Source organism: Salvelinus namaycush, unplaced genomic scaffold (assembly GCF_016432855.1).
Source record: "Salvelinus namaycush isolate Seneca unplaced genomic scaffold, SaNama_1.0 Scaffold502, whole genome shotgun sequence".
Taxonomy (NCBI): domain Eukaryota; kingdom Metazoa; phylum Chordata; class Actinopteri; order Salmoniformes; family Salmonidae; genus Salvelinus; species Salvelinus namaycush.
In genome coordinates, this window is record NW_024061201.1 from 120,428 (window position 1) to 130,444 (window position 10,017).

A 10,017-nucleotide genomic window follows, 5' to 3' on the forward strand; every position below is an offset into this window, starting at 1 on the left:
TGACTACCAATATCTAATAAGTTAAGTTACCTGTAAACGCTGTCCAAACATTTCAAACAACTTTCCTAATCGAACTTTAGGTATTTTAAAATGTAAATAATCGAGAAAATTTAAGACGGGATAAACTGTGTTCAATACAGGATAAAAACAACGTGAAGCGTGTGACCTGGAGCGCGGATCAAAACATTAGAGAGCACTAGGCTGGACCCTCGTTCTGAATAGCCGTACTTCTTCATTTCTCTAAAGAAAAACATCAACCAATTTCTAAAGACTGTTGACATCTAGTGGAAGCAATAGGAACTGCAACCAAGTGCCACAGAAAAGTGCCACACAAAGCCATTTGAAAACAGAGTCACCTCAACAACAAAAAATTCCTCCTGGATGGTTTGTCCTCGGGGTTTCACCTGCCAAATAAGTTCTGTTATACTCACAGACATTATTTTAACAGTTTTAGAAACTTTTGAGTGTTTTCTATCCAAATCTACCAATTATATGCATATCCTAGCTTCTGGGCCTGAGTAGCAGGCAGTTTACTTTGGGCACGCTTTTCATCCGGACGTGAAAATACTGCCCCCTATCCCAAACAGGTTTTAAGGAAAGAAATTTCACAACTTAACTTCTAAAAAGGCACACATGTTAATTGAAATGCATTTCAGGTGACTACCTCATGATGCTACAGTCCTCCTTTAAGACTCCATGCTACAGCCCTCCTTTAATACTCCATGTGTCATCATTAGATGCTACAGTCCTCCTTTAAGACTCCATAATGTTTCATCATTAGATGCTACAGTCCTCCTTTAAGACTCCATCATGTTTAGAATGTGTCTGGAAGCGCTACTCTATCTATTCTACTCTCATCCTTTCAGTTTTAATCATATTTATGATAATAATGTTATAATAGGTAATAACTAACTTTAATAACTAGGGTTAATACCTGCCTGGCGCCCCAACAAAATCTTTATCTTTACCCCCCTCTAACAATACCGCTACAGAATTAGCATATTAGAACATGTAACTTAAGGTCATCTGAAATATTTAGGACTAACTAATTCTTTGCCACCCATTCTGAAACTAACTGCAGCTCTATGTTAAGTGTTGCAGTCATTTCAGTTGCTGTGGTAGCTGACGTGTACAGTGTTGAGTCATCCGCATACATAGACACACTGGCTTAACTCAAATGTCATTGGCATGTTCTTGGTAAAGATTGGAAAAAAGAAGGTGCCAAACAGCTGCCCTGGGGAATTCCTGATTATACCTTGATTTTGTTGTACAGGCTTCCATTAAAGAACACTGTGTTCTGTTAGACAGGTAGCGCTGGGGCGGCAGGTAGCCTAGTGGTTAGAGCGGTAGGCCAGTAACCGAAACATTGCTGGATCGAATCCCCAAGCTGACAAGGTAAAACTCTGTCGTTCTGTCCCTGAACAAGGCAGTCCTAGGCCGTCATTGAAAAAATGTATTTGTTCTTAACTGACTTGCCTAGTTAAATAAAGTTTACATTTATTTAAATGTATTTATCCACAATATAGCAGGGGGTGTAAAGCCATACGTTTTTTTCAGCAGCAGACTATGATCGATAATGTCAAAAGCCGCACTGAGGTCTAACAAAACAGCCCCAACAATACTTTTGTCATCAATTTCTCTCAGCCAATCAGTCATTTGTAAGTGCTGTGCTTGTTGAACGAACTTCCTTATAAGCTGAAAGTCTCAATTTGTTTACTGTAAAATAGCATTGTATCTGGCCAAACAGCATTTATTTTTTTAAATGTAAGGGTTGGTAACAGGTTGATTGGTCGGCTATTTAAGCCAGTAAAGGGAGCTTTACTATTCTTGGGTAGTGGAATGACTTTAGCTTCCCTCCAAGCCTGAGGGAACACACTTTCTAGTAGGCTTAAATTGAAGATAATGCGAATAGAAGTGGAAATATCGGCCGCTATTATCCTCAATCATTTTCCATCCACGTTGTCAGACACCAGTGACATGTCATTGTTGATTTTTTTGCCCAAAATGTCATTTAAGGTGCTCCAAAGCTTTTTAAAATCATCCTTCATGTCATTTATCTTTGTTTCATAGTGTAGTTTCTTCTTTTTATTCAGTTTAGTCACATGATTTCTCAATTTGCAATAGGTTTGCCAATCAGTTATACAGCCAGACCTATTTGCCATCTCTTTTGCCTCCCTCTTCATCATACCATTTTTAAATTCCTCATCAATCCACGTGGATTTAACAGTTTTTACAGACATCTGTGGATTAGATGAAGCAGGGGTTGAGGTCAGGACAGATTGTCATCAGGGAGACGAAGGTGTGGTATCCTGTTACCCTCTTTACTCTCTTCCTGTGGAACCATAAGATGTAAGGATTGGAGAGAAGGAGGAGTGTCTTAAGTGAGATATATATCTGGATGGAACAAATGTTGGGATGTCTGAATTGCAGCTGTACATAACCTTTGGGAATAATTAAACTTGGTTAAAGCTTCTCTAGTGTCTGTGAGTTATTTACTGTGAAAAAAAAGAACCTAACAACATCTACAACATAGGAATCACTACAAACAATTGTATGACCTCTTATATAGAACAGTAGGCCCAGCCTTTTGGAACTGTGGTTTTCCTAGATATGGCTACTATATTGTGATCACTACATCCGATGAATTTGGATACTGCTTTCAAACAAATATCTGCAGCATTAGTAAAGATATGATCAAAATATGTTGATGATTTAATTTCTGTACTGTTTGTAACTACCCTGGTAGGTTGATTGATAACCTGAACAAGGTTGCAGGCACTGGTTATAGTTCAAAGCTTTCTCTTGAGTGGGCAGCCTGATCACAGCTTCCCTCCAGTATTAGTTAATTAATTAACAGTGTCTGGAGTTTAGTTTGCCTGTTCTACAGTCTTGTAAAGATACGGGGGTTGACTGGGACAGGCAATGTAACATCCATAATGTTTTAAGAAAAAGTTTTTGTAAAATTTGCACCTTACAACGGACCATTGAAACTTTCTCTCCAAAGCTAACTTTCATCAAGGTTTTATATGGTCTATTGGTTTCTCTCTTTTCATTGGCAGAATCCTTTTTCAGTGTTATGATATTCATAACATCCATATCCACCAGTCTATCTTCCTGTCAACTAACAGACCTCTGCTGGTTGTCCTGGTAACAGATACCAGTCTATCTTCCTGTCAACTAACGGAACTCTGCTGGTTGTCCTGGTAACAGATACCAGTCCATCTTCATGTCGACTAACAGAACTCTGCTGGTTGTCCTGGTAACAGATACCAGTGGGCAGATCTATTTATTTGTTCAAACTGAACTACGGAACTTACTTTGATGAGTCAAATCTGATCCTTTCTTCTCTCCTCCTCCTCTCACAGTTCCACTCAGCCCCGTTGTTTTCCTGCAGTCCACCAGCAGCACAGACAACCTCTTCATACCCAGCAGTAAGGTGCTACCGGGAGAGGCACGACACGGGGACTCCAGGAGGGAGGAAGGGCTAGTGTTGTCCTGATAACCACAAAGAGGGGACACAGACACATATCATTATGGATGCTTATGTCACTGTTGACATAAAGTGCATTACAGAAACCCAGCCCAGACCCCGATAGAGCAAGCTGTATGCTAGACCAAACCAAGCTGTACCATCTGGTGTTCTGATCTGGAGAGACTCTTCTCTGCCTCGTCAGCATCAGGATGTTGTTGAGGCTCCCCAGAGGATCCACGATAGTCATGTCTCTCTCCTGTGTGAACGAGGACATCAAACAGATGGTAAACTTATGACCATCTATTGCAATCTTAGAGTCTTACAAGAGGCATGAATATGTCTAAAATGGCCACTTTCATCACGATTTCCTAAAATGTTGTTTGTGATGCAAATGTAAAAGGGTCGTTCCACAAAATGGGTGACTTTTGCGTCCCTTTGATATTTTAAGTAGAAAATATGCACCAATATTGAATTTTAAAAGCCTGTTATATTAGATGAGGGGAACTTTAATATAGACCACATGGAGAATTCACCACATGGAGAATTCAATACATCTAATTGAAAAGTCCTAACAAAAAATGTACCAATGGCAGATCGAACCTTTAACAATTTATACAGTACTGAACAACATATTCAAGTATAGAACTTCAGTAGAACGCCCCCACAGTTCAACAACTGCATAGTTTGTGCCCCTGTTTTCAAGACAGTACTCACTGGTGTTAATCGGATCTTCTGTCTCCTCCTCTTTCACTCCCAAAACGTCTTCCTCCTTCACCTTTATTGAGATAGCATCCTCTTCCTCTCTAAAAGGTTCTTTCTCTTCTTTCACTATAACAGCCTCCTCTTCCTCCTTTTTCATTCTGAAAGATTCTTTCTCCATACAGCAGACCCCCTCTTCATTAGCAAGGGAGGAGTAGTTTGGTGAGCTCATGGTCAGGGATGTTAGCTAGCTGGCTAGCATTAGCGACTAGCCTAGTGCTAGGCTCAGTATCAATCTTTAACAAGTTTGCAAATTGAACAAGCAAATTAGGTTAAAGTTAAGCAGTTGATACGTCAACCGAAATTTGTTTAAAACACTGGGATTAGCTAATGTACACAAACATGGTCTAAAACGTAAACCTTTCAGTTTTATGTTGGCTAGCAAGCTACCGAGGTGGTTGAAAGAGTATCCGCGTTGTTGTTCCTGAAGAAGCGTCCGGTCCAGAAAAATGACACGTCACGCAAGAAGCAACACCTGAAAGACGCACTTCGCCATCTGCTGACTGGAGAGGGTAACGCAGTTTGGTAACAATAGTTACTACACTTTTTGTATTGGAAAAAACGTCATAATAATTTAACAATAAGCTGATATATTTTCTCTTCCAAATAATACGTTCCTGTACACAGACGTAGAAGCTCAATATGAATATGTAGATGATTAATAAATACTTATATGAATAGGTAGTGTGTTAATACACATTTTCTCTGTTTATTTTTCACATTCGTTTTTATCTAGATGTGACCATACTATTCCCTTAAAGCCACGCTCTATAAGATACAAATCATCCTGTAAACAACAGAGCAAATGCATCACATGCAAATAGCACTTGATTATCTGTAGAGCTTTACACTGAGTCTACAAAACATTAAGAACACCTGCTCCTTCCATGACTTAGACTGACCAGGTGAATCCAGGCTAAAGCTATGATCCCTTACTGATGTCACTAGTTAAATCCACTTCAATCCGTGTAGATGAAGGGGGGAAACAGGTTAAATAAGGATTTTTAAGCCTTGAGACATGATACATGGATTGTGCATGTGTGCCATTTAGAGAGTGAATGTGGAAGACAAAATATTTAAGTGTCTTTGAACGGGGTATTGTAGTAGGTGCCAAGCGCATCGGTTTGTGTCAAGAACTGCAACGCTGCTGGGTTTTTCAGCTCAACAGTTTCCCATGTTTACCAAGAATGGTCCACCACCCAAACAGTGGTGGTCAGTGCCGTTTAAGATGAGGCAGGACGATTGTTTTTTTCATGAGCATGGCCTTAATTCTATTACAGCATATTGGATGACTGTCATTCATATTTCACTCACCCTGTTCAATGTAACAGCAATAGGTTTAGGCTACTACATGATACTAACATTTCCCCTATACCCATCATGAGGTAGCAACCTAGCCTATGAATGAAAGTTTAGAATGTAGGTTCACACAGGTCGAGAGCAAATTTTGCGGTGACAGACAGTGACACATGGACAGACAGTGACACATTCAATATCGCCTTGCACACTCTCGCCTGCATCTAGCTGAAATAGAGATATTACTGGACAAATTCAGGTATGTTTATCCTGGTCTTGTTCCGTTTAAGAAACATTTGTCAACAGAATCGGCGGAATGAATACACCCCTGATCATGCATAAACACAGTTCACTTTCATAACAGCCACATTGTATTCCTTCTCTCCTCCTCTCACCTTTTCCCTTTGCTTCTGGACTTCAATGCACAACACATCAGCTGTATGTGACCAGGCGAAAAAACCTTTCCAAGTCAAACCATACCATAACTGCTACACACAGCCTACATCCTTGTCACCATATTAGCTAAAGTAATGTCATAGTCAACATAGCTAATAGAACTAACGCGTTAGTAAACCTGCTACAATCATGCAGTAACATTACAGTGTACAGTCAGTAAGCAGTTTAGCACTTACATTGGCGGGTCCCAGTGGCAATAAATTAGTAAAACCAAAAGCTTACCTTGACTTGGAAGAGTTCCAGTGTTGTGTTGGATAGTCATAGCCAGCTAGCTAACATAGCATCCCTTTGTTTGACCCAAGTGTTTGAGTAGGCTAAACTGTAGTAGACCTTACCGTGAAATGCTGAATACAACCTTACTGTGAATTGCTTACTTACAAGCCCTTAACCAACAATGCAGATTTAAGAAAAATAAGAGTTAAGAAAATATTTAGTAATAAAACCAAAGAAAAAAAGTAACACAATAAAGAATACAGGAGGTACCTGTACAGAGTCAATGTGGAGGCTATATACATGGGGTACCAGTACAGAGTTAATGTGGAGGCTATATACAGGGGGTAGCGGTACAGAGTCAATGTGGAGGCTATATACAGGGGGTAGCGGTACAGAGTCAATGTGGAGGCTATATACAGGGGGTAGCGGTACAGAGTCAATGTGGAGGCTATATACAGGGGGTAGCGGTACAGAGTCAATGTGGAGGCTATATACAGGGGGTACCAGTACAGAGTTAATGTGGAGGCTATATACAGGGGGTACCAGTACAGAGTTAATGTGGAGGCTATATACAGGGGGTACCAGTACAGAGTTAATGTGGAGGCTATATACAGGGGTACCAGTACAGAGTCAATGTGGAGGCTATATACAGGGGTACCAGTACAGAGTCAATGTGGAGGTTATATACAGGGGGTACCAGTACAGAGTTAATGTGGAGACCATATACAGGGGGTACCAGTACAGAGTTAATGTGGAGCCTACATACAGGGGGTACCAGTACAGAGTCAATGTGGAGGCTATATACATGGGTGTACCAGTACAGAGTCAATGTGGAGGCTATATACAGGGGGTACCAGTACAGAGTTAATGTGGAGGCTATATACAGGGGGTACCAGTACAGAGTTAATGTGGAGCCTACATACAGGGGGTACCAGTACAGAGTTAATGTGGAGGCTATATACAGGGGTACCAGTACAGAGTTAATGTGGAGGCTATATACAGGGGGTACCAGTACAGAGTTAATGTGGAGGCTATATACAGGGGGTACCAGTACAGAGTCAATGTGGAGGCTTTATACAGGGGGTACCAGTACAGAGTCAATGTGGAGGCTATATACAGGGGGTACCAGTACAGAGTTAATGTGGAGGCTATATACAGGGGGTACCAGTACAGAGTCAATGTGGAGGCTATATACAGGGGGTACTAGTACAGAGTCAATGTGGAGGCTATATACAGGGGTACCAGTACAGAGTCAATGTGGAGGCTATATACAGGGGATACCAATACAGAGTCAATGTGGAGGCTATATACAGGAGGTACCAGTACAGAGTTAATGTGGAGGCTATATACAGGAGGTACTAGTACAGAGTCAATGTGGAGGCTATATACAGGGGTACCAGTACAGAGTCAATGTGGAGGCTATATACAGGGGATACCAATACAGAGTCAATGTGGAGGCTATATACAGGAGGTACCAGTACAGAGTTAATGTGGAGGCTATATACAGGGGGTACCAGTACAGAGTCAATGTGGAGGCTATATACAGGGGATACCAATACAGAGTCAATGTGGAGGCTATATACAGGAGGTACCAGTACAGAGTCAATGTGGAGGCTTTATACAGGGGGTACCGGTACAGAGTCAATGTGGAGGCTATATACAGGGGGTACTGGTACAGAGTCAATGTGGAGGCTATATACAGGGGGTACCAGTACAGAGTTAATGTGGAGGCTATATACAGGGGTACCAGTACAGAGTTAATGTGGAGGCTATATACAGGGGGTACCAGTACAGAGTTAATGTGGAGGCTATATACAGGGGTACCAGTAATATACTGAGGTACAGCTTAGGAGCAGGTGTTGAAATAAAAAACATACAGCTTTATACAGTTTGATTTAATGAGGCTTAATGACCAAAAGCACAATTCTATTTTTGTAGAAAACATGAGACAAGTGTACGAGCATTATGCCTGTTCTCTAATGAACTTTAAGTAGCCTACATTTGATGTGATATACTCCTTTCGAGACAGGATTGTGTCACGGCACAGATCTGGGGAAGTGGACCAAAACATTTCTGCAGCATTGAAGGTCCCAAAGAACACAGTGGCCGCCATCATTCTTAAATGGAAAGTTTGGAACCACCAAGACTCTTCCTATTGCTGGCCGCCCGGCCAAACTGAACAATTGGGGGAGAAGGGCCTTGGCCAGGGAGGTTACCAAGAACGCGATGGTCCCTCTGACAGGGCTCAAGAGTTCCTCTGTGGAGATTGGAGAACATTCCAGAAGGACAACCATCTCTGCACCACTCCACCAATTTGGCCTTTTTGGTAGAGTGGCCAGACGGAAGCCACTTCTCAGTAGCAGGGACTGGGAGACTAGTCAGGATCGAGGGAAAGATGAACGGAGCAAAGGACAGAGAGATAATTGATGAAAACCTGCTCAAGATTACTCAGGACCTCAGACTGGGGCAAAGGTTCACCTTCCAACAGGAAAACAACACAAGGCACACAGTAGAAAAACATAGAGGTGGCTTTGGGAAAAGTCTCTTAATGTCCTTGAATGGCCCAGCCAGAACCCGGATTTGAACCCGATCGAACAACTCTGAAGAAATCCTGAAAATAGCTGCGCAGCGACGCTCTCCATCCAACCTGACAGATCTTGAGAGGATCTGCAGAGAAGAATGGGAGAAACTCCACAAATACAGGTGTGCCAAGATTGTAGTGTCATACCCAAGGCGGCTTGAGGCTGTAATCGCTGCCAAAGGTGCTTCAACAAAGCACTGAGTAAAGGTTCTGAATACTTATTTAAATGTGATATTTCAGTTTTAATTTTAAATTGCATTTGCAAACATTTCTAAAATCCTGTATTTGCTTCGTCATTACAGAGTCACAATTGTTGTGCAGATTCATGAGGAACACCTCCCAATTTAATCAATTTTAGAATATTCCAGTAAATTCAGGAAGTAAACTGAAAATGCCAATTCTCTTCTATGTTTTTCAATGAGGAAAATGTGGAATTTGGTTTACTTCCTGATTTGACTGGAATTGAAATGGAATTGACTCCGACCCTGGTTTTACTACAAAGCTGTCAACGTCATCATTTAGTCAATCGGTGTTATAATGTATAACGCTCACAGATGTTCTTGTTCTCAATCAGAGTACATTTTCTAATTGAATAAAACAGAATTAAACAAATAAAATGTATTATGCACCTGAGTATCTTCAACATGGACAGTCTGGTTGATTCTCTGCTCAACAACACTGACTGTGAATCAATCTGGTTGATTCTCTGCTCAACAACACTGACGGTGTCAAACTTTGATGTGTGTCCAGGCTGTCACTTCTGTCATCAGCTACTAACACAAAGTGTAGAGTGTAGACTTTGTATAGTCACTGTACAGCCTTAACTGTGGAGTGACCTCATAAAATGGGATATCAGCCAACTCAGTGACAACCACAGAACACAACTATGTATAGTTTACACAAATATTAGTGTCTTAGCTCTTATTGCAGAACTTTGACTGTGGTACATCACCTCCATAACCAACCTATTGTGTGTATTGAACATTCATATTGGACTGTAGCAGCACAGCTAACTGGCTACTAATCAACCTATTGTGTGTATTGAACATTCATATTGGACTGTAGCAGCTAGCTAACTGGCTACTGATCAACCTATTGTGTGTATTGAACATTCATATTGGACTGTAGCAGCTAGCTAACTGGCTACTGATCAACCTATTGTGTGTATTGAACATTCATATTGGACAGCCTTACCTATATAGTAGCACCACCACCCATCAGCCTATTCTCTTCTTGACGT